At 46.1% G+C, this 24874-nt stretch overlaps 1 protein-coding gene across 2 annotated transcripts in view; it reads right to left on the bottom strand.

Moving 5' to 3' along the window:
• The window catches only part of MFN2 (mitofusin 2), a 71422-nt gene extending 53130 nt beyond the window's left edge, over nt 1-18292 (bottom strand). Inside the window, exon 1 of one of the 2 annotated variants that reach the window (XM_056541834.1) lies at nt 18041-18292. The gene's annotated coding sequence lies outside the window, so the exon portion shown is untranslated. The remainder of the gene's footprint in view (nt 1-18040) is intronic. The other variant, XM_056541833.1, reaches the window with a different exon arrangement.
• Nucleotides 18293-24874: the final 6582 nt, after the last annotated feature.

Below are 24874 nucleotides of genomic sequence, written 5' to 3'. Positions count from 1 at the left end.
TATTGTGTGAGGCCGAGGGCAGAACTGAGAGGTGCTGCAGCAGCCTGGTGAACCGTGTCCTTACCATGCTGAGAAGCGCTGGCATATTGCTAAGACTGGTGCATTCTATGCAGGAAATGGCAACACAACACCACTCATACTGTAAAGAATAAATTATGATGGTAACCGTCTACAGCAGTGTTTACCAACCAGGGTGCCCCCAGCTGTTTCTAAACTGCAGCTGTCGGCTGTCCGGGCATGCTGGGAGCTGTAGTTTTGCAACAGCTGGAGGAACACTGGTTGGAAAACACTGGTCTACTGGCAGGCTTTAGCTATTGTAACATTATTATTATTTTTTTTAACAATAATAGAAAAGCATGTTAATATGTGGTGTCCCAGCACCAAAGGCAGACCTGCAGCAAAGGTATTGTGCCTATTGAGGGACTTATGGCTGTGTTTATTATGTCCCAGAACATATGTATGTTGTCTGTGTGGTTGTAGCTTTGGGAGAGGAGCAGTGCACCCCATGTGACCCTGCCTGCCAATAGGAACCCTTAAATTCTTGTCCATATGGTATAGTGGGGGGGAGTTCCAAGTACCTCAGATCGAGTATAGGCTAACGGTGCCCTGGCGTCACTAAATGATAAAGGTATTTCCCTACACCAACCGTGGTACCACAAACATGGGTATCATTATAATTGTATTGGCCTACAGCGGTGGTCTTCAACCTGCGGACCTCCAGATGTTTCAAAACTACAACTCCCAGCATGCCCGGACAGCCGATGGCTGTCCAGGCATGCTGGGAGTTGTAGTTTTGCAACATCTGGAGGTCCGCAGGTTGAAGACCACTGGCCTACAGAATAAAGAGAACTTCTCAGTTTTACTGTATATATAGTGGCATTGAGGCAGGTTTGAGGGAAACAGGGAAGGAAACATAATAGTCTGGGTTCTCCCCAGAAGACAGCAAGGTGGCTGTGGGGGGAAGCAGGGGTCCTTGCGAGGAGCACACAGCCAGGCACGGTGAGTGACCCAACAATATATATTGTTGCACTGTACATTTTAGGGTTAAATGAAAGGTGTCATTAAAAAGTACAGTGACCCCCCCCCCCCCCGACCTACGCTGGCCCCGACATACGATCATTTCAACATACGATGGCTTCTCAGAGGCAGCATCAACATGCGATGCTTTTGTATGTCGGGGCCATCGCATAGACGGTTATCCGGCAGCGCAGACTGCTTCAGCTGCCACCGGATAGCCATTTACGGTGCCCCGTGTGGTCCGCTGACGATCACTTACCTGTCCTCGGGGCTCCGGCGCGTCCTCTTCGGGATCCCCTGCATCGTCGGCGTGCTCCATCGTCGTCATCACATCGCTCCAATAGGAGCTGCGTGGGTAGCGATGTGATGGCGGCGACGGAGAGCGAGGATGCCGGGGAAGCAGAGGCCTTGCCAGAGCGGCGGAGACACCCCGGGGATGCGGCGACAGCGATGGAGGGCGACATCCAGGGCAGTGGTGACGGTCCGGAGCGGCGGGGACACGTGAGTATAACCTCCAATACCAGTGGTCTTCAACCTGCGGACCTCCAGATGTTGCAAAACTACAACTCCCAGCATGCCCGGACAGCCGTTGGCTGTCCGGGCATGCTGGGTGTTGTAGTTTTGCAACATCTGGAGGTCCGCAGGTTGTAGACCACTGTCCTAAACTTTACAGTGCACCAATCCCTCAACATACGATGGTTTAAAAAAACGATGGTCCATTTGGAACGGATTACCATCGTATGTTGAGGGACGACTGTACAATTGGTCATGCAAAAAAAATAAACAAGCCCTTATGTGGGTCTGTGGATGGAATAACACGAGTTATGGCTCTCGAAAGGTGAGGAGAAAAGGGGCGAAGACCTTCTGAGGATCGAATTTTTTATGTCCTGGTAGAGGAAACCATAGTATTCATATAGGGTGTATTTTCTTTTTCTATACGTCAATGGTTTCTATATGTCAACACTATGTTTGAGTAAACCTAATAGTGGAATCCTGGGTGATAAACAATACAGAGGACAGATACAAAGTGCAGAGAGAAGCGACGGCCCATAGAAGCGGATGCATTGTTTATGTCGCTTCTCTGCAGGTTTTTAATAGCCGGAGGGTGTGCAGCTCCTCAGCCAATCACATCCCAACAAACAGCGAAGCAGATCAGGGTTCACACTTGTTTATCGCACTGCAGGGTCGTGGACGTGACCATAATATACAACTGGTTTTTCAGCAGTTGGGTTGTAACTTAGGTAAAAGTCCCCCGGGCAGCTTAATAGAGAAGCGAGAAAACATTGTGTTAAAAAAACACAAATTCCCAGATATGTGACCTATGACAGTGCTGCAAACAACACATGGATGCGTCATCAATAACATGTTTATCAGGCGACTAGAGAGCTGGGTCATTCACATATAGGAGAAGGCAGGGTTAGGCAAAAATTTCTACTTGAAAATTTCGAAATTCGAACTTTCCTGCTGTCTGCAGAATGTCCGCCCAGACGTTCCGCCGTGTGAACATAGCCTAAGCCGGTTAGGACCCTATTACACGATGCAATTAAAAGGAGATATCCAGTGCTGAAAAATGTTTCAGATCGCGGGGGTCCGATGGTTGGGGCCCCCCGTGATCTCCTGTATGGGGCCCCGGCAGCCTGCGGGAAAGGGTCGTGTTGACCACCGCACAAAGCTGCGGCTGACACGCCCCCTCAATACAGCGCTATGGCAGAGCCGGAGCGCTGCCTTCGGCAATCTCCGGCTCTGCCACAGAATTGTATTGAGGGGGCGTGTCAGCCGCGCGGTGGTCGGCACCCGCTATCTGGCCAGCGAGCCGCAGCCCCCGTACAGGAGATCGCGGGGGGCTCCAGCGGTCGGACCCCCCGAGATCTGAAACTTATCCCCTATCCTTAAGATAGGGGATAAGTTTTTCAGTACTGGACTACTCCTTTAATGGCCGAATTCGTCCGCCTGGCGCTCAAGCCATGTAAGGGCCCCTCTAAACAAGTGCCAAACTATGAGATTCGCTTACTTACTATAGAGCCTAAGTCTTCAAACTTTGGACCTCCAGCTTTTGCAATACTACAACTCCCAGCATGCCCGGACAGCCAACTGTTGTCCAAGCATGCTGGGCGTTGTAGTTTTGCAACAGCTGGAGGCACCCTGGTTGGGAAACACTGCTGTAACCCCATAGACTTCTATTAGTTAAATATTACAAATCCATTCAACTCACAGGGGTATAGCTAATTTATTTATTTTCTCTGCACTCATCTGATTGGTTGTGGTGGGTAACTATACCATTTCTCCATTGCACCAGTTTTGCTATGCTTTCCCCCTTGCTTATTTAAAGGAGTACTCTGATGGAAAACTTTTTTTTTTTTTATCAACTGGTGCCAGAAAGTTAAACAGATTTGTAAATGACTTCTATTAAAAAAATCTTAATCCTTCCAGTACTTATTAGCTGCTGAATACTATAGAGGAAATTATTTTCTTTTTGGAACACAGTGCTCTCTGCTGACATCTCTGTCCATTTTAAGAACTGTCCAGTGCAGGATAGGTTTGCTATGGGGATTTTCTCCTACTCTGGACAGTTCTTAAAGGAAAACTGTCAGCTTGCTCCCCCGCATTAACCAGTGGTACTATCTGGTAGTGCGGGGAACGCTGATCAGTTTGATGTTTACTGTGCTTGGATCCACAGCACCGATCGGCCGATATCTTCTGTTTTTGGTATATGCTAATTAGGTGCTAACTTGCACCGGCCAGGCTAACTGGCACTCTGACGTCAGCGTTTTTGTCCGCAGTGCCGCCCAGCTCATCAGTATTCCTCCCCTCCCTCCGCCTCTCCCTCTACTCCCCGCTTTGTAATGAAGAGAGAGGAATATTGATGAGCTGGGCGGCGCTGCGGCAAAAAACGCTGACATCAGAGTGCAAGTGTTAGGATTCGGCAGGCTGGATGTGGATCCTCTGTGTCAGAGAGGGATGGGCGTGGACCGTGTCGGTGGACCGGTTCTAAGTTGCTACTGGTATTCACCAGAGCCCGCCGCAAAGCGGGATGGTCTTGCAGCGGCGGTAGCAACCAGGTCATATCCACCGGCAACGGCTCAACCTCGCTGACTGCTGAGATAGGCGCGGTACAAGGGATAAGGCAAGAGCAAGGTCGGCCGTAGCAGAAGGTCAGGGCAGGCAGCAAGGATCATAGTCAGGGGCAACGGCAAGAGGTCAGGAACACAGAAATGGCAAACACAGTAATAGCTTTCTCAAGGCACAATGGCAACAAGATCCGGCAAGGAAGTGCAGGGGAAGTGAGGTAATATGGACAGGGAGGAGGTGGAAGCTAATTAGGCTGATTGGGCCAGGCACCAATCACTGGTGCACTGGCCCTTTAAATCTTAAAGAGCCTGCGCACGCACGCCCTAGGGAGCGGGGCCGCGCACGCCGGGACAGCACAAATGGGGAACGAGTCTGGTAAGCGGGCCGGAATGCGAATCGTGAGCGGGCGCGTCCCGCATCGCGGATCGCATCACGGCTAGGGACATTATCGCAGCGCTCCCGATCAGCGGGTCTGACCGGGGCGCTGCGAACAGGAGAACGCTGCGAGCGCTCCGGGGAGGAGCGGGAACCCGGAGCGCTCGGCGTAACAGCAAGTTAGCACCTAATTAGCATATAACGGAAATAGACGATTATGGCCGAACTGCGCGGCGGATCCGGGCACGGAAAGCATCAAACTGATCAGCGTCCCCCGCACCACCAGCCAGTACCGCTGGTTAGTGCGGGGGAAGCAAGCTGACAGTTTTCCTTTAAAATGGACAGAGGTGTCAGCAGAGAGCACTGTGCTCGTTATGTCAGCAGAGAGCTCTGTGTTCCAAACTGAAAAGAATTTCCTCTGTAGTATTCAGCAGCTAATAAGTACTGGAAGGGTTAAGATTTTTTAATAGAAGTAATTTACAAATCTGTTTAACTTTCTGGCACCAGTTGATTAAAAAAAAAAGTTTTCCACCGGAGTACCCCTTTAAGTCTCATTATTGGTTTTGTATCAGGCAAGCTTTGTGGGATTTAAGGAAATTGAAATAATATTTGAGCAAGACTCTGTTCACACTTATGTAGGACGCTCTGCAATGTCATCAAATGTAATGGCAAGAATAGGCGCCATCGCTATGAGAAGTACAGAGCTCTGATGGACACCATTAGAAGGTAATAGGGCACATCTGACACTGTAGAAATCTGTTGCACGATATCTGGCACAATGTTTTGGCTTCCACCATAAATATGAGTCTCATCATATCATCATAAGTCATAGAATCTGAATGCTACAAACTGGTGACTGCCGGTAGAGGCTTCGACTGCCACCTTTGCTCATATCACCCTATAATCCAATGGGTCCAGCACATACACTGTATGTAGGCTCTCTATGGTAGATTACAATTACTTATTCGGATACACGATAGGTAAAGAAGTGCACTGTGCAACTATTAGGCTAGGTTCACACTGTGGAATTTCTGGGCAGAATTTCCTCCGGAGATCGAGCCAGCGGCACTAGGACCGCACGGACTGCATTGCCGTCCCCATAGACAGCAATCCATTTCTGGTGGATCTTTTGGGAGATCTGTTTAGAAATGCATTGACATCTATGCAGTCCGTGCGATCCTAGTGCCGCCGACTCAATCTCTGGCAGAAATTTTGCCAGAGATTCCACAGTGTAAACCCAGCCATAGGGTCTATTCACATGGGGGAATTCCGCCTCAAATTAAACCCATAGACTTCTATGGGATTCCGCACTCCCATTCACACTTCTGAAATTACGCTTGCAGAATTCCGCTAGCGGAATTCTGCAAGCAGAATTTCATAAGAGTGAATGGGAGTGCAGAATCCCATAGAAGTCTATTGGCTTTAATTTGAGGCAGAATTCTGCAAGCGGAAATTCGGCCGTGTAAACAGACCCTTAGACTAGGTTCAGACTACGGAATCTCCAGGCAGAAAATTTCCGCCCGGAGATTCCGAGTGTGGCCAGCGCCGACTGAATCAGTCGGCGCTAGGACCATGCGGACACTCCAGTCTCCAATAGACTGCAATGTGTTCCGCGCGGATTTCCGCCTGAAGAAAGAGCACCGCCTTTCTTCAGGCGTAAATTTCTAAGCGGATTTTCTAAGCGGATTTTCTAAGCGGATTTTCCGCTTCACAAATTCCGAAGTGTGAATTTGTGAACGGAAACCCAATCACTACACTAGACATTTTAGCAAGCGGAATTTCTGACGGAAATTTTACGACTGAATTTCTGTCGGAAATTCCGTAGTCTGAACCTAGCCTTAGGCTGGGTTCACACTACGGAATTTCTGGGCAGAATTTCTGCTGGAGATCGAGCCGGCGGCACTAGGACCGAGCAGACTGCATTGCTGCCCCCATAGACTGCAATGCATTTCTGGGTGGATCTTTTGGGAGATCTGCTCAGAAATGCATTGCCATCTATGGGGACGGCAATGTAGACCGCACGGTCCTAGTGCCGCCGGCTCGATCTCCGGCAGAAATTCTGCCCAGAAATTCCACAGTGTGAATCTAGCCTAAGGGTACGTTCACACGCGCGGATTTTTTAGCGGGTTTTCCGCTGCGTATTTGAAAGTGGGCGGGCTTTTCTCGGCTGTCCGCACCCGATTTTCCGCGGCGGAATGTACACTGTGGAAAATCCGCCGCAAGCCCCATTGAAGTCAGTAGGGAATGTGGCGGATTTTCCGCAGCGGAAATTCCGCCGAGGAAAATCTGCTGCGGACAGCCGAGAAGAGCCCGCCCACTTTTAAATACTCAGCAGAAAATCCGCTAGAAAATCCGCGCGTGTGGACGTACCCTTAGGCTAGTTTCGCACTACGGAATCTCCGGGCAGAAAATTTCCGCCCGTAGATTCCAAGTGCGGCCAGCGCCGACTGAATCAGTTGGCGCTAGGACCGTGCAGACACTGCAGTCTCCAGTATTTCCGCCTGAAGAATGAGCAACGCCATTCTTCAGGCGGAAATTTCCAAGCGGATTTTCCGTTCACAAATTCCGCTTCACAAATTCCGAAGTGGGAATTTGTGAATGGAAACCCATTCACTACACTATTCATTTCTAGTAAGCGAAATTTCTGCCTGCAATTTCAAAGCGGAATTGCAGGCGCAAATTCCATAGTGTGAACCTAGCCTAAGGCTAGGTTCACACTACGGAATCTCTGGGCTGAATTTCTGCCGGAGATTTAGCCGGCGGCACTAAGACCGCACAGACTGCATTGCCGTCCCCATAGACGTCACTGCATTTCTGGGTGGGGCTTTTGGGAAATCTGCACCAGTACACTCTGCTCCATGCTGGGAGTTGTAGTACCTGCATTAAGAGACAGATCGCAGCGAGTATAACTTCTGACACCTGCTGCGATCTGTCTATTAATGCAGGTACTACAGCTCCCAGCATGGGCAGAGTGTACTCCATGTTGGGAGTAGTAGTACTTGTAGTTAAGGAAAGATCACTGCGGGTGTCACTCCTGACACCCGCTGTGATCCTCCGGTATAATGTACGGATGCAGCGGCCGGCGCTCTCCTATGGTCCCCTGCACGGCCGTATATATACACATTCTGATTTCTCACAGAGAGCTGTGATTGGCTGGAACCATGTGACCAATCACAGCTCTGCGGAAAATATGAATATGTGTATATATACCTCAGTGCAGGGGACCATAAAAGAGCGGCCGGGCCGCATCTATACATTATACAGGAGGATCGCAACGGGTGATCTGTCAGTAAGTACAGGTAACTACTACTCCCATCATGGAACAGTGTGTTCCATGCTGGGAGTAGTAGTACTACCTAAAAAATGTAAAAAAAAAAAAAGTGAAAAACACGCACACACTACATTTTTATTATTGTCGGCTACATTTTTAGCGCTTTACCCACTCACATAAATTGATCCCTGTTTAAAAATTTATAAACATTTCGTAATAAAAAAGATACATTTCGTTAGGTACAATTTTTTCCATCACTACTGTCTCTTTTTTATTAATTTTTTTTATGGTACCCTACGAAATTTTTATAAAAAAGATATCTCCCTAATTTTTTTGGATCGCTAAAGTCCAAAAAAGAATAAAAACCGCCTGCAAAAACGCTAAATTTAAAACAAACATGGCGTTTTTCTTGGCGATTTTGCTCTCCCATATACTTCTATGGGAGGAAAACGCCACGATTTCAGGGCAAAATACGCCAAACTAGGTTTTTGCAGGCGTTTTGAAAATCCAGCCTCTGAGACAGAAATTGCTGAAAAACGCCAAAAGGATTAAAAAAACGCCAAACTGAAAAACGCCAAGTGAATCTGGCATATTGCAGTTTACCATTGACTTGCACCTAACATCTGGACGCAGCGTTTTATCACTGAAAATTGGCGTTTTTGACAAAAAAAATCCTCAGTGGAGTTCCAGCCTAAAGACTCTTTTCTCATGGCCGCCCTGGTCCACATCACCGTCGTGTCTTCTCACCAGTCTGGAAACCTGACCTGTACCTGTTAGAATAACCCTACAGACTGTTGGTAGTGATGGGACGAGGTGACGTCGGTGCCCCTCCTCTCTGACATGCATTTTCTATATATAAACCCACATGTGAATAACATGCCGTGACCTATATAGACATTCCTCACTCTTCTAGGTGTGTCATATTCCTGCTCAGATCAACTTTCAAGGGAGAAAGACGAAAACAGCCAAAATAAGCAACACGCAGGTCACTATAGGTTACAAAATGGTATTAGACATATTATATAATAATGGCAGCATTTCCCATGAGCGATAATCTGGAATATGTGATCATTTTTACTTTATTGATGCTGGAGTGAAGAAATATACTTGGAGTATATAGGCAGAAACTACCAGCAATAGAATGGATGGAGACAGTCATGAGGAGGTCACATGGTGGGGAGAAACCGGAAGCCCCAGCAGAAGACCGGAGAATAAACATCATCATAATGAAAATAAGAATATACGAAGAGACAATAACATCACATGTGCAGATTATAATGTGACCTAGTTTAGGTTGAGCAGATGTGAGGATTATTTTAATATTTTTTAGAATTCCTCCTTTTTTTTAATCAGCTGAACAGACCCTGAATGGGCCGGAGCACAACTAACACCACCAGGTCCCAACAGATCCCATTTACTTGAATGGGATCCGTCAGGCGTCCAAAATTTTAGATGAGTTAAAAGTAAGTTAAAAATAGAACATGCAGTATTTTTGTCTCCAATGAACTCCTGTCCTTCCGATGGACTCAGCGGCGGAGCTCCCTTTAGCCTAGCATGGCGGCAACGTAAACAAGGCCTAAGGTTCGCAACACACAGCCACTGGCCATCACATGCAGAAATGGTTTCGCCCACATGTGGCAGCCACCGCGGTAAAACATGCCCTTAAAGGGGTACTCCACTGGCCAGCGTTTGGAAAATGTAGTTCCGAACCCTGTGTGTGCAATGCGGTAGTCGGCCACGCACCCTCATGACGTCATGCCACCTCAATGCAAGACTTGCATGGGGGGGGGGGGGCACAGCCGACTACCGCAGCGCACACACAGGGTTCGAAACTAAATGTTCTGAACGCTGGCCAGTGGAGTACCCCTTTAAGGGTATATTTACACATACTATATACGCTGCAGATTTTATGGTAGTAAATAAATAATAAAACCTACAGCATATATAGCATGTGTGAACATACCTTACAGACAGACACAGGGGAAGCTGTATAGGACCTCGGTGCAAGGATCTTACATACAGCATCCCAAATCTCTGCCTTCTGGACCCCTATAGCTGGTACTTTCCAGCACATTGGCTATTAATCCTCGCTTATTTTTACAGTTTGGGAGGTACACATATTTCCTGTACCTTGCACTCCATTGTGTCATCTTTCTTGGACCCGTTCTCTGGTATTACGCAGATAGAAGGTCCCCAACGTCACTTGCTCTATTGTTCTGTATTTCTGCCAGTGACACATTGTGACCCCTCTTCGGGCCATGCTGATCTATTCATGGTGTTATATACTTTCATGGGAGCTTTGCCATTGATCAATTGGCGCAACACATTGACCAACGTCCCTGGCAGAACCATGGGTGCGGGTTACACAAGACAATTTGATCCATGTTGTAACTTTTGCTACAAGGTGCAGTGATCTTTATCATATTTGTTCTATAGTTTACTTTTTAAGTAACAAGGCTGGCACCATGGGGCAACCAGGTGATTATGCCAGTTCATGGGCTTTCTTTTATATAACTAATAAATTAATCGTAATCATACATTATGCAAATGTTCACAAAATGTGGTGGCCCAGTACAGGAGGTGTTACCCCGTGCTCCTGCTGTCCTGTCAGGCAGCCTCCTTCTGTGTCCCCAAGGCCCCTGCACTTGTTTCCCCATTGTAAATATGTTTTACCATGTAAAGTGTTATAAAATATAATGTTGCTTTAAGAGTTCTACTGTACCATGTGATATGTCATGTGATTGTTACCCAGGAGGTACCAGTGACCAGGTGATCCCAAGAGTGACCTATAGGCTCCCTGCTAGTCTCCCCATATAAGCTCTGGGTGGAGCTTCTCTCTCTTGGCTCTTCGCTCTTCTGCTGAGGTCCAGTGCAGTCTTGTCTAGTGTGTGCGTCCAGAGTGTCTAAGACCTCAAAGTCCAGTCCTGCAGCCGCCATCAAGTCAAGTAAGATAAAGTCACAGCTTTATGAGTCAAGTCAAGTCAGTCCCTGTCATCTGTCAAGTCAGCATGGTCTGCATTTAATTATCCAGTCCTACTACAAGTCCCAGCAAGCCCTTAAGGTCTCTGAGTCACTGGTCACCTCCTTGGGCCCTGGCTGAACTGTATAGACTTTACCATCTGTCTACCCTCAGTAGAGCTACCATTGTCCGTAACTTGGCGTTGGAGTCTTTATTGCCCCCGTGCGTAGCCCAGGATCCAGCGGTATACCTTCGGGTGGTTATAGGCTAAACCACACCCTGGTGTCACAAATACAAGGGGTTAATGCCATCTGCCCCTAGGGTAACAACATCTGCCCTCATCACACCCCACCACCACAAATACATTTCTCCTTTTACAAAGCAAAGGGTCAAATCCTTGGCAAATTTCTGACAAAATCCATATGTAAAATATTTGCAGCAAAATCAGCAATGGATTTTTTTTTTGGTCCCATGTAGATGTGACGGCCACTGGGTGTTAGTAAGAGTACCGCTTCACATCGTAACGCCAGGGTACAGTTTTTCCGATCCACGGTCCTAAGGTTGGAGACAGCTTCTCCTGGGCCAGACACGATGAGCGAATAAACACACCGACATCCGGTTACGGATAACTGTCCTTACTGAGCTCGTGCAGATGGTAACACACAGACAGCTGGCCTTGGTGTGAGAGTGCAGGGTACCCCTTGTGAGCCTTGAAGCCTTGCTGAGACTTGTGGTGCTTTCACCAGATGAATTATAGACTGTAGGTTCTGGTAGCTAGGGTCCTTCCAAGGCACTGTAAACATTTCTGCAGGGTCCTGTATTCCTCCTGCGAGTGAACCTTGTAGGATGATCAGTAGAAAACTTGAAGCTGAAGTAGGCCTCTGCTCTTTTAGGGTCTCATTGACTCACATGGTCTCAAGGGGTTCACTGCTCACATTTTAAAAGCACAGTACACGTATTACAACCTATCTACATATACATAACAAAATTAATTTATAAAAATATATTACTTGATATGTTAAAGGAAATCTGTCACCAGTGTCACCTGCACCAACCCGTCGGTACCGACAGGTAGTACAGGTGACACTGATGACAACAGTACTTACCTTGTCCCGTTCCATGGCAGGGATCTCCGGTAATCTTCTCCGGTATCTTCGCACCGGGCACCGGCTTGGGGCACGGGCAGAGCTTAATGATGTAACCACTGCTGTTCCCAGGACCCAGCAGAGAGCAGCAACGGTGACGTCACTAAGCTCCGCCCATGCCCTAAGCCGCTGTTGCTTTCTGCAGGGTCCCGGGCAGCAGCGTTTACGTCATTAAGCTCCGCCCATGCCCCATGCCGGTGCCCAGAGCGAAGATACCGGAGAAGATTACAGGAGATCCCCGCCACGGACCGGGACAAGGTGAGTACCGTTGTCATCAGTGTCACATGCACTACCTGTCGGTACCTACAGGTTAGTGCAGGTGACACTGGTGACAGATTTTCTTTTAACATCATCTCTTGGGTAACTTGTGTGGGCTTAACAACCTGTGGTGACAAGCTGCCCGAGACAGTACAAAGGCCCTAGAGAGTCCAAAGGCCCGGGAAAGCCTGGTGCTGGGACACCACATTGTGTCAATTTGTGCCCTTCTGTTAACCTAGAAAGGGTTGTTCAGAATTAAAAAAAATAATATGACATCCAAAAACAGTGCCACACCTGTCCACAGGTTGTGTGTGGTACTGCATCTTAGCTCTATTCACTTTGATGGAACTGTGCTGTAATACCGGAAACAAACCAGAGACAGGTATAGAACTCTTCTTGGAAGGGAGAAGTCATGTTTTTCTAATCGCTTTAAAGGAAAATGGTCATCCCGTTCACCCACACTAAACCCAATACACTGGGTTATAGTGCGGGTGAACAGGAGACCGATGTGGGGTCTCTGACTACCATATGTACCTGCAGCCCGGAGCAGTGTCCCTAGGAAGGGCAGCTTCTTTCTTTGGTGAATTGTGCACTGGAGGCGGGCCCGCCGGGTGAAATTGAATATTTATGTGGCGCTGGTCACATGAGCGCTTGTGCCTATTGTGCCCTTACGTAACCAGCGCCCATGAATATTGAAATTCATCTGGCAGTGCGCAATAGGCAGAAGAAAGAAGCAGACCTTCAGAGGGACACCGCACTGGGTTGCAGCAGGTACGTATGTTAGTCAAAGACCCCGCATCTGTCTCCTGTCCACCGCACTATAACCCAGTGTATTGGGTTTAGGGTGGGTGAATGGGGTGACCGTTTTCCTTGAAATACAGTGACCCCCCGACCTACGATTGCCCCGACATAGGATCATTTCAACATACGATGGCCTCTCAGAGGCCATCGCATGATGAAGGCAGCATCAACATAAGATGCTTTTGTATGTCGGGGCCATCGCATAAACGGCTATCCGGCAGCGCAGACTGCTTCAGCTGCCACCGGATAGCCATTTACGGTGCCCCGTGTGGTCCGCTGACGATCACTTACCTGTCCTCGGGGCTTCGGCGCGTCCTCTTTGGGATCCCCTGCATCGTCTGCGCTCTCCATCGTCGTCATCACGTCGCTGCACACGCCGTCCCATCATCCAATAGGAGCGGCGTGCATAGCGACGTGATGGCGGCGACGGAGAGCGAGGATGCCGGGGAAGCAGAGGCCTTGCCGGAGCATCGGGAACACCCCGGGGACGTGGCGACAGCGATGGAAGGCGACATCCAGGGCAGCGGTGACGGGTCCGGAGCGGCGGGGACAGGTGAGTATAACCTCCAATACCCGTGGTATTCAACCTGCGGACCTCCAGATGTTGCAAAACTACAACTCCCAGCATGCCCGGACAGCCGTTGGCTGTCCGGGCATGCTGGGTGTTGTAGTTTTGCATCATCTGGAGGTCCGCAGGTTGTAGACCACTGTCCTATACTTTACATTGCACGGATCACTCAACATACGATGGTTTCAACAAACGATGGTCCATTTGGAAAGGATTACCATCGTATGTTGAGGGACCACTGTACTGTATTTAGCCATTTATATGCCTTTCCAACTTTCCAGTAAATCAGTATAGTTATGCAGCAATACATTAATTTTCCATCAACCCTTCAGAAAAAGACATATTATGCAGAATGTGTAACACAATTCCTATGTACTCCTATTTCTAGGAACATAAAGACTCTTACATAATTTAGAAAACTGACTTGTATGTGCGTGTACAACACCTGACTTAAGATACTCATAGGAATTAGAGAAATTATACTGGACTATGTCCTTGTGTCAGGGCATGCTAGCAGTTGTAGTTCTGCAATGGCTCTTGAGTAAGGCCGGGTTCACACTACGGAATTTCCAACCAGAATTCCGATCAGAAATTCCGATGAAACCGAATCCCATTGCTGGCAATGGGATTCTGCTGCACAGTACGGATTTTCAGTAAAGGACGTTGCGCCGCTGAAATTTCGGCACCAAAAAAAACCACCTCGCCAACACTGCCGTCTATGGGGACAGCAATGTTTCGTATTGCCAACTGAATCAGTCCAAACTCGGAATCTTCAGCCTAATTTTGTCTGGCCTGAAAATCCTGTAGTGTGAACCCAACCTACCTGAATGATATCAGGAATATACCATGTGATCAGCATACCCTCAAACACTGCACAATTTAATAGATTCTCCCTCCACACAATGGTTGGATTTGTGATGTCCCAGTACAGGTACACGGTCCTGTTCTACCTGTAGGCCCTGTCAGGTTGAGTCCCTCAGTGACCTGGGGGCTGTCCTGCAGGGTCTCCCCTTGTTCTCCTGTTGGTTTAATAAATGTGCGTATGTTCTTTTAATGCATAGACAGGATCCTATGTCTAGATGGTCTCAAGGACCTGTGGGAGGTCTCAAGGACCTGTATGTAAGTTGGTCACATGTTATGTTAAGTCACATGATCTATTATCACATGTACTCCCAGAGAGCACCAGCTTTAATCTATGACCCACAGCTTGACCAATGGGCTTTAGTCCAGCTCCCCCACTATATAAAGGGGGTGCCATCTGCAATTCCCTCTCTTAGCTGCCAGCTCTCTTGCTGTAAGCAGCTGTACCACCAAAGTCTTTGCTGAAGCAGCTACCAGTGATCTCAGGACAAGTGTTCAGCATCTGGAGTACCACAAAGCTACAAGTCTCCAGTAAGTCTACAAGTCTATGTCTGCTGTCACTGAAGTTAGTCAAGTCCTGCACATAGTACAAGTCAAGTCCTGCACATAGTACAAGTCAAGTCCTGCACATAGTACAAGTCAAGTCCTGCACATAGTACAAGTCAAGTCCTGCACATAGTACAAGTCAAGTCCTGCACATAGTACAAGTCAAGTCCTGCACATAGTACAAGTCATGTCCTGCACATAGTACAAGTCAAGTCCTGCACATAGTACAAGTCAAGTCCTGCACATAGTACAAGTCAAGTCCTGCACATAGTACAAGTCAAGTCCTGCACATAGTACAAGTCAAGTCCTGCACATAGTACAAGTCAAGTCCTGCACATAGTACAAGTCAAGTCCTGCACATAGTACAAGTCAAATTACAAGTCAAGTTTATTACAAGTATTGGTCGAGCAAGCTGCGAGGTCCACTGGGTCCTGGCCACCTCTCTGGGAATTCTGGCCTTAGCTGTGAAGATAATTCCATCTGTCTTCTATTCAGTAAAGCCTCCGTTTGACCATAACTGGTTGTGGACTCTTCATTCACTACGAGCCCGTGGGATAGCGGAGAATCTGAACGTGTGGTGTTCCGGAACCCAAAAACCACACTGGCGTCACAAACACATAGGGGTTAATACCATGCGACCCCCGGGGTTAATAACATCTGATCCCACCACTCTCACTATAACACCCGTGGTCCCGCCATTCACCCGGTGGGTCACCACAAATTATGTGGCAGTAATGTGCAGGCAATGTTCAGGTCACATTAGGCTATATTCACATGAATGTTTGGAAAACCATTTGCTCAATCCATTGAATCAGGGGGCTTTCCGCAGCTAAAATCATGAAAAATAATGGGGCATCTAACAGAACCCCGACATATTCTATTCAAAGTGACTGGTTCCATTGAGGCCCGCTGTCTAAACCTCCATCCCAGCCCCGTTATCAGCCGTTTTAACGGAGCTCTCTAACACTGATATGACGATAGCCGTACATTGTACAGTGGTCCCTCAACATACGATGGTAATCCGTTCCAAACGGACCATCGTTTGTTGAAACCATCGTATGTTGAGGGATCCGTGCAATGTAAAGTATAGGACAGTGGTCTACAACCTGCGGACCTCCAGATGTTGCAAAACTACAACACCCAGCATGCCCGGACAGCCAACGGCTGTCCGGGCATGCTGGGAGTTGTAGTTTTGCAACATCTGGAGGTGCGCAGGTTGAAGACCACTGGTAGAGGAAGTTGGACTCACCTGTCCCCGCCGCTCCGGACCGTCACCGCTGCCCTGGATGTCGCCCTCCATCGCTGTCGCCGCGCCCCCGGGGTGTCCCCGACACTCCGGTAAGGCCTCTGCTTTCCCGTCATCTTCTCTGTCTGTCGCCGCCATCACGTCGTTACGCACGCCGCTCCTATTGGATGACGGGACGGCGTGCGCGCGAAGTGATGACGACGAAGGAGAACGCCGACGATGCAGGGGATCCCGAAGAGGATGCGCCGGAGCCCCGAGGGCAGGTAGGAGACCATTACTGGAGCACACGGGGCACCGTGAATGGCTATCCGGTGGCAGCTGAAGCAGTCTGAGCTGCCGGATAGCCGTTTATGCGATGGCCCCGACATAGAAAAGAATCGTATGTTGATGCTGCCTTCAACATGTGATGGCCTCTGAGAGTGATCGTATGCTGAAATGATCGTATGTCGGGGCCATCGTAGGTCGGGAGGGGGGGGGGTCACTGTATTTATATGAGTTATATTTGTTGCTGTTTTGCCACAATGGAAACACTGCAGAAAAGAAAAAAAAAAAATAATGAATTTTGTGAATATATACAAATTTAATGCACTTCGCAATATTCACAAAATATCCTACAACTGTGCAGCCACAGATATCCCATAAGGACTCACAGAACCCTTATGGGACACACAAAGTTCACACACAGCGGCCCATTTTGCAGTTTTTGAACAGTGGCAACTAAGCATGGCTTTATCTTTATAGGTGTGCTCCAAAGGTACCTCAGCTACATATGTGGCCCCACAAGTGTCTCAGTCACAGATGTGCCCTTATATGTGTATTTGTCACAGGTGTTTTTCCTTTTAAAGGGATTATTCACAATTAGAACATAAACATACCATATATACTCGAGTATAAGCCGAGTTTTTCAGCATGATTTTTCGTGCTGAAAATGCCCCCCTCGGCTTATACTCGAGTGAACTCTCCGCCTGTCAATCCCTTCTCAGTGGTCTTCAACCTGGGGACCTCCAGATGTTGCAAAACTACAACTCCCATCATGCCTGGACAGCCATCGGCTGTCCGGGCATGCTGGGAGTAGTAGTTTTGAAACATCTGGAGGTCCGCAGGTTGAATACCACTGAGAAGGGATTGACAGGCAGTGATGATGAAGGGGGGATGATGACGGGGTGATGATGAAGGGGGGGGGGGATGATGACAGGGGGCGGTGATGACGGGGGTCTGGATGATTACAGGCGATGATGTATTTCCCACCCTAGGCTTATAGTCGAGTCAATAACTTTTCCTGGGTTTTTGGGGTGAAATTAGGGGCCTCGGCTTATATTCGGGTCGGCTTATACTCGAGTATATACGGTATGCTGATTTTTACCAGAAATTGTGACATTCTTGTCCTCCAGTCGTGTGTGGTATTGCAGCTCAGCTACCTTGAAGTAAATGGAGCAGAGTTGTAATACCACACATAACCTGAGGACAGGAATGGCGCTGTTATGGGAAGAAATCCAGAATAACCTCTTGAAGTGCCTTAGCCACAGATCTTCCTCACATGAGCACCTCTGCCAGAGTGTGAGGGTGTGATGCAGGGCAGATGGAATTACCCTAGGGGCAGATGGCATTAACTCCTTGTATTTGTGACGCCAGGGGGCGGAGTTTAACCGCTTTACCACCCAAAGGTATGCCGCTGGATCCTGGGCTAGGCGTGTGGGCAAATAATGACTCTGACACCAAGTTACGGAACAACGGCAGCTTTACTGAGTCAGACAGATGTAACAGTCTATACAGCTTGGCTAGGCCCAACGAGGTGACCAGTGACTTCAGAGACCACAGGGCTTGCTGGGACTTATGGTGGACTAGGACAATTTGCTAGCTGACTTGAGACAGATTGACTTGGAATGACTTGACTGAGACTGACTATATCCCGTTTGTAGCTTACCAGGTTTTGACTTGGACCTGGGGGGTAGTGGACTTGTGGATCCGTGGCTGCGTGGTAGACGTTAGGCCTCTTCTGGACTCCAGACACTCTCTGACAGGACTTGACCTTACTGCAACTCAGCTAAGCAGTAAAAGAGTGAGCAGAGGCTCCATCCAGGGCTTATATGGGGGAGACTCTGGAGGGATCCCATAGGTCACCCTGTAGGTCACATGGTCACTGGTATCTTCCTGCGTTATAATCACATGACAACAGGTCTTAAAGGCATAACACATTTTATATGCAATACACTACACAACACAGGCACTTAGGAATATACATAGGGTACAGGTGCAGAGGGGGCACAGGGGTCACTGTATGGAGGCTGCCTGACGGGGCAGCAAGGGTACAGGGGTGCAACTCCTGTACTGGGCCACCACACAATGTCGCCATTAGTTCCTCAGTGAAAGCTGTTCTCCATGGGGGAGATTTATCAAAACCTGTGCAGAGGAAGAGTGGTGCAGTTGCCCATAGCAACCAATCAGATTGCTTCTTTCATTTTGAAAGAAGCGATCTGATTGGTTGCTATGGGCAACTGCACCACTCTTCCTCTGCACAGGTTTTGATAAATCTCCCCCCATGAGTGTATTTGTTTACAAATTTGTCCCCCTCATAAGTACCACAGTTACACCTGTGCCCCCATAAGTGTGTAAGCCACAGATATAACCCCATATGTGTCATATGTATGCCCACAGGTGCTTCAAGTTAAAAATGTGCCCTCATAAGTTTCTCAGCCAAAGATGTGCCCCCGTAAGTGTATCAGCCACAGATATGACCCCGTAAGTGCCTCAGCAAGGGTAAAATCACAACAGTGACCCCGATTTACTAAGTTTTAGTAGAAAGTGTCGGTTTCTACATTAGTAAATCTGGGCCACTGGCGGCAAGAGATTGGCGCCGTTTTTTTTAGTCAGCAGTCACGATGTGTGGTTTTACGCTTTCAAGTGTGCCCCCATAGGTGCCCCTCAGATGGCTCTCCTTTAGTTCCTATTTTCCAAACTATGTTAAATAGAAGCAGGGAGGGGGATGCTGTTTTGCTGTTGGAATTCAGCCATAACAGGACACATTGATAAATAGACTGAAAGTATTCAGCCCTCAAGGTCCTCGGAGTCTCAGGGTACCTATGGCAACCAATCAAAATTCAGCGCTCATTCTTTCAGCAATGGTTTAAATATGAAAGTGGCAATATGGCTTCTATGGGTTACAATGCTAGGCCTGGTTGCTATGGGTTACCACTCTAGGCCTTTGGTATTTTTGCACGCCTAGGGCAGTGTTTTGAATATGAAAGCAGCAATATGGCTTCTATGGGTTACAATGCTAGGCCTGGTTGCTATGGGTTACCACTCTAGGCCTTTGGTATTTTTGCACGCCTAGGGCAGTGTTTTGAATATGAAAGCAGCAATATGGCTTCTATGGGTTACAACGCTAGGCCTGGTTGCTATGGGTTACCACTCTAGGCCTTTGGTATTTTTGCACGCCTAGGGCAGTGTTTTGAATATGAAAGTAGCAATGTGGCTTCTATGGGTTACAATGCAAGGCATGGTTGCTATGGGTTACCACTCTAGGCCTTTGGTATTTTGCAGGCCTAGGACAGTGTTACCTAGCTAGTGACACTCTAGCTCAGTGTTTTCCAAACAGTGTGCCTCCAGCTGTTGCAAAACCAAAACTCCCAGCATGCCCGGGCAGCCTTCGGCTGCCCGGGCATGCTGGGAGTTGTAGTTTTGCAAATACTTTTCGGAAAACACTGCTCTAGCTGTTACACAGGGCCTTTTCCTGCAGGGCCTTTGCACCTTTATGGCCTTACTACAACAAAACAGAGCCACCCTTGCAAAGCTGTGTAGCAACCAATATGGCTGCCATTACTTCTTCTTCAAGCAAGGTCATCACCCAGCTTTCCTAACATTCCGAACAAGCAGTCTGGGTAGTAATGCTTCTGCAACTCCGCTAGCATTGCATAACTGGGTAGATTGGCTTTTCAGAAGCCCGGGAAAGCATGTGATGGCTTCCATATTGTTAGTCACACACCTTTTCCTCAACCAGATCTATGATTTTTGCTTTCTGTGTGATCAAACTTTTCTGTAATAATGTGTTTATCTAGCGGTGATACACACCACATAGGGCATGTCAGTGAAAACCACATTGTGGAGTCGCACCGCTCAGCAGATTCTCCACATCGCCTGGCGGGGTAGAGCTGTCATTACTCTTTTAACCCTTTCATTGTGTTTTGGAGTAGGGATCAGGATAGTGAAAACTGCACCCACAAAAGCTAAGGTGCTGCCCATATTAACCCCTTAAGGACTCAGGGTTTTTCCGTTTTTGCACTTTCGTTTTTTCCTCCTTACCTTTTAAAAATCATAACCCTTTCAATTTTCCACCTAAAAATCCATATTATGGCTTATTTTTTGCGTCGCCAATTCTACTTTGCAGTGACATTAGTCATTTTACCAAAAAATGCACGGCGAAACGGAAAAAAAAATCATTGTGCGACAAAATCGAAAAAAAAAACGCCATTTTGAAACTTTTGGGGGCTTCCGTTTCTACGCAGTGCATATTTTGGTAAAAATTACACCTTATCATTATTCTGTAGGTCCATACGGTTAAAATGATACCCTACTTATATAGGTTTGATTTTGTCGCACTTCTGGAAAAAATCATAACTACATGCAGGAAAATTTATACGTTTAAAAATGTCATCTTCTGACCCCTATACCTTTTTTATTTTTCCACGTACAGGGCGGTATGAGGACTCATTTTTTGCGCCATGATCTGAAGTTTTTATCGGTATAATTTTTGTTTTGATCTGACTTTTTGATCACTTTTTATTCATTTTTTAATGGTATAAAAAGCGACCAAAATACGCTTTTTTGGACTTTGGAATTTTTTTGCGCGTACGCCATTGACCGTACGGTTTAATTAATGATATATTTTTATAGTTCGGACATTTACGCACGCGGCGATACCACATATGTTTATTTATTTTATTTTTTTTACACTGTTTTATTTTTTTTTATGGGAAAAGGGAGGTGATTCAAACTTTTATTAGGGAAGGGGTTAAATGACATTAACACTTTATTAACACTTTAAAAAAAAAAATGTTTACACTGATCTTTTACACAGATCACAGGCGTGTAATAACACGCCTGTGATCAGTGTTATCGGCACTTGACTGCTCCTGCCTGGATCTCAGGCACGGAGCAGTCATTCGCCGATCGGACACCGAGGAGGAAGGTAAGGGCCCTCCCGGTGTCCGGTCAGCTGTTCGGGACGCCGGGATTTCACCGCGGCGGTCCCGAACAGCCCGACTGAGCAGCCGAGTCACTTTCACTTTCACTTTGACCGCCGCTTCTTAAAGGTTAATACCACACATCGCCGCGATCGGCGATGTGTGGTATTAGCCGCGGTGATGAGCGCAGGGACCGACGCGATATGATGTGGGATCGCGGCGCGATCCCGCTTCATATGGTGGGAGCCGGCGCAGGACGTAAATATACGTCATGCCTCGTTAAGGGGTTAAAGGGGTACTCCACTGAAAAACTTTTTTTTTATTTATTTTTTTTTATCAACTGGTGCCAGAAAGTTAAACAGATTTGTAAATTACTTCTATTTAAAAATCTTAACCCTGACAGTACTTATAAGCTCTGAATACAGAGGAAGTTTTTTTCTTTTTGAATTTCCTTTCTTTCTGACCACAGTGCTCTCTGTTGACACCTCTGTCCATTTTAGGAACTGTCCACAGTAGGAGCAAATCCCCAGAGAAAACCTATCCTGCTCCGGACAGTTCCTAAAATGGACAGAGGTGTCAGCAGAGAACACTGTGGTCAGACTGAATTCAAAAAGAAAAGAACTTCCTGTGGAGCATATAGCAGCTGGTAAGTACTGGAAGGATTAAGATTTTTAAATCAAAGTAATTTACAAATCTGTTTAACTTTCTGACACCAGTTGATTTAAAAAAAAAAAATAAATAATGTTTTCCAGGGGAGTAAGTACCCCTTTAATGACAGAATTGGATGATGCTCCTATATAACCCAGTGGGGCTCTAAAGTTGTTGAACAAGTACAACTCCAAGCATGCCCATGATGAGAGTTGTAGTTATGCAACAACTAGAGAACCACAAGTTGGGGCACACAGATTTAAAGTTTTGGATTATTTCTTTTTTTTTTTTTTTCTAATTGACAATTCGCACCAAAATGTTTCAATTAACAAGTAGTGTAAGTGATATTTTTGATGTTATGTAAGTGATAAGTTTTCAGCCCAGAATACTGATAGGAATATATTAGCAGCATGGACCGCTACCTGTAAAACCATCATAATGCTGGTAAGAAGTGCCCTAATTTTACAGACTTTACAGGAATTTACAGGGGTTACAGTACTTCAAGCTAGAAGTTTTGGTAAATGTATAAGGGTACAAGCTTCACCCTTGTACTGCACTGTGCCACAACTCTCTCCGAGCCATGGTTGGTACAGCCGGGTCGAGCCATGAAGCTCTCATTGATATCAAATTTTGCATTTGGATTTTTTTTTTAATTATGTTTATGCTGTTGACTGTGCAGGATCAACACAACTATTTTTCATGTTTTTTTTTATTTATTTTATTTGGAAAATGGGGGGGGGGGGAAACATGTCTTTCCCTTATATAGATTAATGTAATGCATATGTGTTATATTGATCTATTATATGGGCGCACTATTGGAACAGCCTGCCATAGGCTGTGTCAACCCCCGCAGGAAGCTGTGGCCGACACACCTGCTCCATGCATCTCTATGGAAGAGGCGGAGATACCTGAGAGCAGCGATTTGGCTCTGCCATAGAGATGCATGGAGGGGGTGTGTTGGCCCCACTGAGGAGGAGCCCAACAGCGCCATGTGGGAATTTCCCACAATCTGACACCTATCCCCTATCCTTAGTACAGGGAATACATTCTTCTATCCTGGAGCACTCCTTTAACTGGAATAGGATGGGTGGATGGATAGATTGATACATATGGGATAAATATATATATATATAGATAGACATGGGATAAGCAGATAGATAGAAAGATATGGGATATATTAGATAGATATTGGATAAGAACATAGATAATACATATGACATAGATAAATAGACAGACAGACAAACCAAAAGCAATGGCACATCACTCCAATATCAGTATTATTTACTCATGTCACAGCAACGTTTCAGTTCCTCTATGGAACCCTTTTCAAGCATGATAGATAGATAGATAGATAGATAGATAGATAGATAGATAGATAGATATGAGATAGATAGATAGATGGATAGGAGATATATATGAGGTAGATAGATAGACAGGAGATGGATAGATGAATATGAGATAGATAGATAGATAGATAGATAGATAGATAGATAGATAGATAGAGTTTTCTACATCATGGAATAAATTCACCGTTTTTGGATTACATTATCGTGGTGTGCTGCCTTTATCCATTGCATATTTAGTAAGAACCGGAGCACCGAGGTTCAATAGGCTTGCACCCATTCCACTATTCTGGACGTGCTGCTTTTTATGGACTTTCTAGATAGATAGATACAAACAGCAAGAGGTAGGCAGCACAGCCAAGTAACAGGGTGCAGGCAAAGAACACAGCCCCAGTCGCAGACTGTAGATAGATAGATAGATATGAGATAGATAGATAGATAGATATGAGATAGATAGATAGATATGAGTAAGATAGATATGAGATAGATAGATATGAGATAGATAGATAGATATAGATATGAGATAGATAGATATGAGATAGATAGATAGATAGATAGATATAGATATGAGATAGATATGAGATAGATAGATATGAGATGGATAGATATAGATATGAGATAGATAGATATATTGATAGATATGAGATAGATAGATATGAGATAGATAGATATAGATATGAGATAGATAGATAGATAGATATGAGATAGATAGATAGATAGATAGATATGAGATAGATAGATAGATAGATATAGATATGAGATAGATAGATAGATAGATAGATATGAGATAGATAGATAGATAGCTATAGATATGAGATAGATAGATATGAGATAGATATGAGATAGATAGATATATAGATAGATGTTACATAGATAAATATTAGACAGATAGATGTTACATGGATAAATATTAGACAGATAGATGTTACATGGATAAATATTAGACAGATAGATGTTACATGGATAAATATTAGACAGATAGATGTTACATGGATAAATATTAGACAGATAGATGTTACATGGATAAATATTAGACAGATAGATGTTACATGGATAAATATTAGACAGATAGATGTTACATGGATAAATATTAGACAGATAGATGTTACATGGATAAATATTAGACAGATAGATGTTACATGGATAAATATTAGACAGATAGATGTTACATAGATAAATATTAGACAGATAGATGTTACATGGATAAATATTAGACAGATAGATGTTACATGGATAAATATTAGACAGATAGATGTTACATGGATAAATATTAGACAGATAGATGTTACATGGATAAATATTAGACAGATAGATGTTACATGGATAAATATTAGACAGATAGATGTAACATGGATAAATATTAGACAGATAGATGTAACATGGATAGCTGCTGGCACATGATGGAGGACACGGTAGATGACAGTGGATCGTTCTGTCCCCTCCTGTCATGTACATAGCTGATCACGTGACGTGCCCCCTCTTTTCCAGCATGATGCAAACTTCTGCAAGCCAATCAGTGACGTCACGGACAACGCCCCCTCCGTGCCCCCTGTCTCCGTCGTGTCTCTGGATGAGGCGGTGTAGTAG

Source organism: Hyla sarda, chromosome 10 (genome assembly GCF_029499605.1).
Source record: "Hyla sarda isolate aHylSar1 chromosome 10, aHylSar1.hap1, whole genome shotgun sequence".
In the NCBI taxonomy this organism is placed as follows: domain Eukaryota; kingdom Metazoa; phylum Chordata; class Amphibia; order Anura; family Hylidae; genus Hyla; species Hyla sarda.
This window is presented reverse-complemented; position numbering and strand designations above follow the sequence as displayed.